Below are 9354 nucleotides of genomic sequence, written 5' to 3'. Positions count from 1 at the left end.
GATACGAAAAACAGGTGTAATGGTCAAGCGTCGTGGTCCCAAAGAAGTTGGAAATAGTAACTTGTTTAAGGAGAGGTCAACGAGCACGTCTCGCAGGTCGCTACCTGGACTTCAGTCAAGTCGAAAAGTCCTCGAGGAGGCCGCTACCTACGCCAAAGCCACTTCGATCAGTACTGACGAGGTACCATAGGTCGACAAGTAACGATGAGGTATATAGGTCGGCCTTGGACGAGGTATTGCTAGCCGCCCTGCTAAGGTGCTCGACTTGTGTATGAGGTCGCCAGTTGGGTCTCCATTAGGCCACCAGAGGTAGGATGCTAGGTCGACGGAGGTAGGTCGCCAGGTTGGCAGAGGTAGGTCGCTAGGTTAGCGGAGGTAGGTCACCAGGTCACCAGAGGAAGGTCACCAGGTCGGTGGAGGTAGGTCGTCAGGTCGGCGGAGGTAGGTCACCAGGTTGGCGGAGGTAGGTCGTCAGGTCGGCGAAGGTAGGTCACCAGGTCGGTGGAGGTAGGTCATCAGGTTGGCGGAGGTAGGTCACTAGCTAGGTTTCTAGTAGGTTGACAATTGGGTCTCTATCATTTTGGCTAAGGCAAGTCATCGCCTACGTGGTGCTGGGGTGTCATGCAACAATTCTAGGATTGCCATATGGCACACTGTCACTAGAGGGCCAAATATGCCCTTATCAAAATAGAATGGGAAATTGTCTAAAACTCATCATGACTTTTAAGCATTTCTCTTAAACTAAGAATAACATTAACAGTAACTTAATGCTAAACAGAGTAATGGGTGTTAGTAAATTGCCAATTTACCCTTTATTATATTTAACTCATTTTTCAATATTTTAGAAATACCCTAGTTATTATTTGACTCAAAACCCATTTTTCAGCTTCCTTGGAATACTTTCAAGTAGCACAATGAGAGCAAAATGTCTCTCAATGAGTAGAAATCTTATATATAAGGCGGTTTGGCACTTAAGGGCATTTTAATCATAAAAATATGTTTAACAAGACCTACTTGCCATTCAAGGGTGGTTTGGTCATGAAAATTGCATTTTTGCTGATGTGGACAATTTCTGCTAATATACAGTAATGGATGGTGAGTTTTGGAAAATAAAATCTCATTGACATGGGGTTCCCTAGATGTTTTGAAAAGTTATATTGAGCTTAAGATAAATACTAAAAAGTCATAGTGGATTTTAGACAATTTCCCATAAAGAATTAAATGAGAGAGAATAATAGTTAATGAATTAAATGAGACTTAATGAGAAAATGAAATATACTAAAAATTAATATCCAAATTACAATTTATACCCTCATAATATAGAGAGACCAAATTCAAAAGTAGGGATGTTTTAATTTAAAAAAATTTAGAAACCTAAGAATGCATTCACACTTTTGCAGCAATATAGATATAGATAATACTAATAGATATTATTACTAATTATTGCCACATATAAAGCATGTGCACCTTTATGGTAAATAATGACTGAAAACAGAAAAAGGAAAAATAAGAATTGCCGAAGAATTGGAGTTTAGACATGTTCTCACATAACACGCTTCACACAAACCTCACAGCATATTTGGCTGTGCATATGAAAGATCTCCGTACTTGAAAATATTTATTCACGAGAGAATATGAAATGAAGCATATAAGTAGGGAGATATTTCGAATACAAGGTTGTAAGATGTTTCGAACGGGCTCTGCACTGAATGAAGACATAAATATGATACTGTATAAGTGTATATTGGGAACATGCCAACATGGCAGATCTACAGCTGTAATGAGGCGAGAGAAAATCAAGGGCCGCGGCGGACCGCCCCATTGCTCGCTCATAAGTAACCACCAGCAGCAGCATTTGCGCGATTGGTAGGATAAAGTAATCAAGGCGACGAATTTGCCCAATTCTGTTTTACACCATCTTCACCGGTAACCTTTCTACAATCATCTCCATCTTTCTGAATCAAATCTAATATATTACATTTATACCTCCGCCTCTCGCTACTTCCGGTTTTGATTTTTTTTTTTTCTTGAAAGTGTTTTTTTTCGCGTGAAATCTTTGTATAAGAAAGCTCCTTCAGAATACAATCCGGCTACAGTGAGGTTAGATCTCTAGATCTCCGTTTCTTGCTTTTTTCCCTTCTCGGTTTTCTATCTTCATGAATCAATGATTATTTTTTTTTGCTGTACTTGTGCTTTCTAATCTTTATTGTTTGTTCGTAGTTCCAGGATTGGTTCTTAACGTGTTATGGAGTATGATTCATGACTACTGTACTTCTTTTTCATTAGCTATTGATTGGATGACTTGGAATTTTTAACTAATAATATAATGTTCCTTTTTGGTTTATGGAACTCTTGACGGCATTGATATGTTGACGTTATGCATCATTCTTATTATTTTTCTCTGCTTCCATGCTTGTAGTTCTACGTTATAGAGGATATCTTATATAACCTGAACCCATAACAACCCTGTTTTTTTCTAAGCTCATATGTAGTGTAAGCCATTGAAATTGCCTATAGGCAGATCGGTACATAGAAAGACACGTTAGAATCCAATCCCAATTTTTGGACTATTAGCTACCTCGAATTGAGATGGCCTTTAATCCCGAAATCATGATCTGAAGCCAGAACTTAGAGCCCATATTAGCTACCTCGAATTGAGATGGCCTTTAATCCCAATTTTAATCTTTATTTATTTGAAAATTTTGACATTGTTTAACTAACTTTCAAAAGCCCATATTAGGCGTCTCCTTTCTTAAAGACATTCTTCTTGTTACAATGTTATCAAAGTATCAACTAATCATCGATTGGTCAATTAAGGACTAAACCGAATGCATCCCAAATTAGCCGGTCACTACTACAATGTGGTCACAACCTAGGATAACTAGTCAATTAATGACTAAACCGAAGGTTCTTTTGCATTTATTTCTAATTATTTAAAATAACACAATAATGTTTTCATTATTCTTATATGTACCGTTGGTTCAAGTATTTGTGAAGGAATACATTTGGTTGATTAACTTTTTTTATCTTCTTTTTAAAAACAAAGACCGTAAACCAAATGTTTAATATCATTCTTTTTGTTTCATATTTGCAATCTATATTAACTTTGCCAAGGAACCGTTCAACCTAAAAGGTTAAACTGTTATGTAAGGTCCCTGAATAAGTTTTTGTTCTCTAAAACAACACGTCCACCTATGCCTTGTTCTAAAATGTAATTAATTATAACGAGGGCAACACAGATCAAACACTATACCACTTGTTTGAACAAGCTATAATGCCATCTCAAGTAACAGTTCAACATAAAATCTTAAGCAGTTAGGTGAGGTTCCTGCAGTGATTTAATGATGCAAGCTTTAGCACATTTTCAAAAGGCGTACACCTGGTGTTTCTTGTGCTTTACCCTAGGCATGTGCCTTTAGAAAATTTGTGCATTTTTTTTTTCTGTTTATTTATGTCATTCACTCACAAAAGCTCCAAAAACCCCTATTTGTTAATTTTACTCATTCATTCATTATAATAAAAAATTTCATTTTAATAAAAGATGTTTTCAAAAAAATTAAAATTATAAAATCTTTTTTTATAGGATTTAAGAATTTAAGGCCCTAATATAGACTTGTTTGGGCTTGCGTTGAAGGGCTTGATACAAAGGTGGCTCGTAAAGCTAGGAATGCATAATGTTTAACGTCACATTGGATATTTTAAGTAACACAATTTGGGAAAAAATAAAGAGATTGAGAGCTTTACATGCTTGAATATGTTTTATATGTAATGCTTGATTTTATTTTTAAATTTTCATTTTAAATATGTTTTACATGTTATGTTTATGTATTTTAATTTGAGATAGTATTTTTTTTTTCAAATTATTTATTTTAAAATTTAAGTTTATATTTTTATTTAGGGTAAATTACAAAGACCCCTCGTACTATGGGGTCTGTGACAAAGACCCCTGTAATTTGTTTTGCGACAAAAAACCCCTTGTACTATGACTGTGAGACAAAAACCCCTTCCGTTAGTTTTTTGTTAAAATCCACCGCTATAATTTTTTTAATACCCATATTACCCTTCTAATAACTATTTTGGACAATGCTTAAAAAAACACTATTCATCTTCCCCAACCTGAAGACACATGAACAGTACGGTAATCCATTCTACCCCAGATCCTTTCACATTTCTCTCTCTCCCCCGATCTCTCTTCTTCCCCTTTCCCTTTCTTCTTTCGGCTTTACTCAGTTTTCCGTTCCACTCGACCATAGTTGCCACATCTCATTGTCCGAATAATCAGCCGACAAGCACACAAGGCCACTTTTGTATTTTATAATATAATACATACTCGCTCTCGCTCTCTCTCTCTCTTTTCCCACACTCGGCTAAATCCAAATTTTGCAGTAGAGATACCAGAGAGAGAGTAAAGGGGAAGGTTAAGCTGGAAGAAGAAAGGGGAGGAGAGAAACATCTGCAATTACCAGTAGTAGTCCCTTTCGGTCCAGGTGCCCTTGCGGAAGGTATACGACAACGATATAAGCGGCCCCGCACAAGCATGTCACAGCTCCAAACACACCGCACCGCTGCCACCGACGGCAACGAAGACGACGAGCACAGTGAAGCGGACGTGGAGGAAGCTGAAGACGACGACGACGATGAGAGCAAAGCAGGTCCACACTCGACCACCGCCGAAGCTGTGAGCGGTGAGCCGAATCTGTTAGCAGCCTACCGGCCAATGAAGCTATCTTCTCACTTGCAGAGGCCTCAGATCTTAGCTCCGCTGCTGGATCTTGAAGTCGAAGACAAGGATGAGGAAGGTAAGTAGTCGAGAGAAACATAGTTCGAGAAACGCGAGGAGTCATTGACGAGAGGGAGAGATTTGAGGTTACGCAGTGGATCTGTGCACAGGAGGGCTACGACGTGCTGGCGAGCTTCATCCTCTAGACCTGGAGGATACTGAGAATAAACAGGCTGAAACTCCATCGACGGGAATCACGCCTTCCGTTTCTGCTTCTTCATCCAAGTCGTCCTCTTCCAGAAGGCTCTTGAAGAGATGGGTCTTTTTGAAGGACTTCCTCTACCGAAGTAAAAGTAGGGAGAGGGAACAATAAGAGAAGTTTTGGTCTTCGATTTCCTTCTCTCCTGCTAAAGAGAAGAAGTCTTCATCGATATCTCTCTCCTCTTCGAGCTCGAAGGAGAAGAAACCTTCAGCGGTGCCTACAACGGTAGAGGCTTCTAGGCATAGAAGCCGAAGCGGAGTCAATAGGTTTCTGCGAAGAAAACTTTTACAGGTAAACCATCCAATGGCGTTGTCAAGCGTCGGATTCCCCCGTCACCTCATGAGCTGCATTATACGGCAAATAGAGCCCAGGCGGAGGAAATGAGGAAACTATTACTCGTTTCCTGTTTTTGCTGTTTGGGGATTAGAATGTAAATCTTGATAACTTTTGTTTTGGGATTTATCATCTATGCGTTTAGGTATTGGAGCCATCGTTGCTTGGGTACATAGAAATTATGGTTTCCTCCGTCATTTGGAATTCCACGCACAGTTATAGAATGCCGACTAGATTAGGGACACGCCGATTAAAACTCGGTTTCCATTCTGTGTCGAAGCCCAATATGAGCTTGTGAAGTCGCCGGTGGATGTAAAGGAATCTAAGAGAGAGGGAGAAAGAGAAAAATGTGAAGGAATATGAGATGGGATTATTGTACGAGATCGGGGATGATGAATAGTGTTTTTCCCCAATTGTCTGAATAGTTATTACAAGGGTAATATGGAGATTAAAAATTATTATAAGGTGGATTTGAACGGAAAGTTAATGAAAGGGGGATCTTTGTCTTTCGGTCATAGTACATGAGAGTCTTTGTCGCAAAACAAAGTGTAGGGGAGTCTTTGTCACAAACCCCATAATACAGGGAAAGTCTTTGTAATTTATCCTTTTATTTAATATATTTTATTTTTTAAAATTTTTAGCTTTTATTTTTTTTATTTTTTGCATTTTTGCACCTTGCTTCGAAAAGGCATATGCCTCGCCTTGCACGCCTCAGGTGCAAAATTCTCCTTGTGCTTTTAAGGGTCCTTGAATAAGATTTTATTCTCTAACAAACTTATTTATGGGATAACATCAATAACTTAATTTTTTTATTTTAATAAATGAGTGACATCAATAACAAATTTAGAATATATCATTTCTCAAGCAAACTAATCAGTACTTAGACACCGATTAAAGAGGCCCAAATGACTAGTCATCACTTCACTGCATTTGACAACACTACCTCAAGTATAAACAGTTCTAAGAAAATGATTTTTGATGTTATGGAAACTGTAACATCATTCATCAATGGATTTTGTGTTTTGATTGATTTTGTATTTTGGTGTTGCTGGGTATAAGTTGTATTAGTGTTTGTCTTTTCACTTGGGTGATTTTCTTGTCACCTTTCTCTTTTTCTTTTAGGCAAGGTTTGTAAAGGTTTCCTACCTTTTCCTTCAAACTAAATACAGCCTTAATGGATTTTCTATTTATTCTTTAAAAAAAGTGTGTGAGAGAGAGGGGGTGGGGGTGGGGGGTGGTGGCATAATGTGCAAGTCTCTGCTTCACAACAGATTGCATGAATTATCCAAACTTTCCGAGGTGCATTGCTCGATTGTATTGGATTTGTAGTAAACTGAATCAGTTGGAAACTATGAAAGAGAGCAACATGGAGGCCCTTTAGAATAACTTAGATATTAAGATTGAAGATAGGGAAGGCTTGCCAGTCCATGGCAAGATCAACAATGGGATTTTTCAAAAATGATCATAAAGGCTAGCATCCAGCATCTTTTTTCCAAAGGAGCCACCAGACTGCAGCAATAAAGCATCAGCATCCCAGGGTTTCGGAGAGTCTGGAAACTCTTTACTAATATGAATGCACATTTCAATCCATGTATTCTTTGTCTTTGGAGTTGCAACCTTTTCGTTATGTTAGATCATGAATATTTCTATATATTAAGCCTCTATAATTCAATCAGTCTATGTCCATCATACCAGCTGGCAGCTACCTGCTGCAAATATCATATTTATAATTTTCTGCTAACTGCATCTATTCATTGGTGTTTGTTTTCATTGTTATGTTTTGTGGCAGGTGTGTCTCTCTTTACATATTTGGGATTGGCTTTTCCTAGTTGACAGAACTATTTCACTCTGGCCGCTCCAACAAAATCATACTCTTCTCGCACCTCTAATCGGGTGCGGGGTAATTATGATGGGGTGATTATACTATGTGTTCTGACAAGTGCAAGATCATCTCACATTTGGAGATTGTGCCATGCTTCAGAGGGTCTGTCGCTTGACTATGGCTAAGATTTCTATGAACCAGGACCCAAAAAGCTTTGGAGATTTACATACTTTCTGATAGTAGGTCATCACATATTGGACATCTTCAACCTCTGTTATTTGAACTTGATAGACGTCCAGAATAGCTTGTATATCAATAATTTTTCAATACTGAAATACAGTTGGACTGTGAATGAAGGTCCTGTCTATCATAATGGTAAGGTTTTCATGGTTCCATGCTTACATCCATCACCCCAGAATAATTCAATTCATTGAGGTTCAAAACTTAACTTCAGGAAGAATATAATTTTTAAAATGGCAATTGCCCCTTCTTTCTCATGCTAGAAAGCAATTCAACAATCATCTGAAACAATGAATCAAACTTTGAAGGTTCAAAGTGTTTCTACAAGTTTAAGTCCATTGCTTTGGGAGTCATATGAGAATAATTGATGAGACTAAAAAATACCCTATTTTTATCCTCAAATATTCTCTCTTTTTCATTAATTTAGCATTTAATTGGACTCATTACTTTTGTATTTCGATTCAGGGCAAGTAAGAAGGCAATTGGAAGAAAATAAGACAAATCGGATGATTTTGCACAGTTTCGGCACCATTCAGTAATCTGGGCATAACTCTCAATTACGGACTCCGATTTGAATAATTCAAGAGACATCAGAAATATGAAAGAAAGATCCACAACTTTTATATTTTGGGTTTTGACAGATTCGATCCGCATCGAAGACGAAACCGGGCCCAAAGTTAGAGCAAGTTCGTAATAAAGCCCATTTCACAGCTGAAGCCCAATTCACAGAAGAGCCTTGTAGCAGCCTAACTTGAAATCAAGAGCCTAGAGTCCCAATTTTGAATGTAACCTCCAGAAAGAGAGTCTTATTAGATTTAAAATTTTGAATGTAATTCTATAAAGATAAGAAGATTGGATTAGATCAATAGATAAGAGATATGATAGGATTAGTTCAAAACAGATCAGGACTTTCTAACTTGAGGTTAATCTCCTAGAAGGAGTTGGAGAGAGCCCTTCCTCCTAAAGCTATATAAAGGGGGGGGGGGGGGGGCGGACCAGCTTTAGGCATCACTCAATCATCTAGCAATCAAGCATCAAGCAACTCAAGAAGATCAGTTCGGCCTAGTGAGAAGCGAAGCTTGGAGGGTTTGGAAATCATGAGCAGCTAAGTCTTTTCTTTTCTGGTTCAAGGGGGAGGTTTGATTGTATCATTGTGAGGTTCTGTATTTAACTCAAGTTCTTTCTTTTTAATTCAAGTATTCGTTGGTTATTGTGCATATTCTCAATGGATGTTAATGTTAATTAGTCTGACAAATTAATTAATGTTGATTTTCCTACTGCTATCCATGGTTCAGTGATCCGTAATTGTCACAAATAGTGGTATAAGTAGCAATTAGGTTAATATCTTTCTGGGTCAATTGTTCGTGATAGCCTTTGACCAATGTATTGACATGTTTTAACCTAAGGGGAATCGATGGGACAAGATTCGATAATTGCAGCTATCTCAATTATTGTTATTTTGGTTTAACTGTTTTCACAAAGCTTAATGCTATCACTAGTTAATATGGAACGCAATCGTACCTAGTCGATTAGTGATAAGTGTTGATCGAATGCTGGGTTTGGTCAGCTGATTTAGGAAAACACAAGGTTATTTATGGCTATCCTAATAAATCTAAGGTTAAATGCTTGAATTGCAAGACTGCCAAAGTCTACCTATGATCAATGACCAATTGATCAATCCGAACCCTTGAATCAGAATTCAGTAAGACTGATTTCTCTTGTCTGTTCGTTGCTAATTGCTTTCTTGTTCTTTTAGAAATTTTAAATATTTAATTTCCCCCCTTCATTATTTTAATCATTTAGTTGAGAAATTATTCCCTAGCTCCCTGTGGGATTCAACCTAGTACCACTATTACTACAAAAATTCTATTGTGGGATTAGAATTAATTTTGAGGGCTTCGATAACCCGTCAAAATTTTGGCGCCATTGCCGGAGAGCTACTTTAATTTCTTAGCTTGTTACCTTCTATTTGTGTTA

The 9354-nt window shown here is 37.7% G+C and overlaps 1 long non-coding RNA gene across 1 annotated transcript; it reads left to right on the top strand.

Annotated features, from left to right (window-relative positions):
* Positions 1–1701: 1701 nt before the first annotated feature.
* LOC148803896 (uncharacterized) lies at positions 1702–7516 on the top strand. The gene is made up of 3 exons (XR_016077598.1): positions 1702–1926; positions 2035–2100; positions 7105–7516. It is a non-coding gene; the product is annotated as an uncharacterized LOC148803896 (long non-coding RNA).
* The last annotated feature ends 1838 nt before the right edge of the window (positions 7517–9354 follow it).

The sequence above is a fragment of the Nelumbo nucifera genome, chromosome 1, assembly GCF_055504915.1.
Source record: "Nelumbo nucifera cultivar China Antique chromosome 1, China Antique-T2T, whole genome shotgun sequence".
In the NCBI taxonomy this organism is placed as follows: domain Eukaryota; kingdom Viridiplantae; phylum Streptophyta; class Magnoliopsida; order Proteales; family Nelumbonaceae; genus Nelumbo; species Nelumbo nucifera.
The sequence above is the reverse complement of the archived record's forward strand: the minus strand, read 5'-3'. Positions and strand labels throughout refer to the sequence as shown.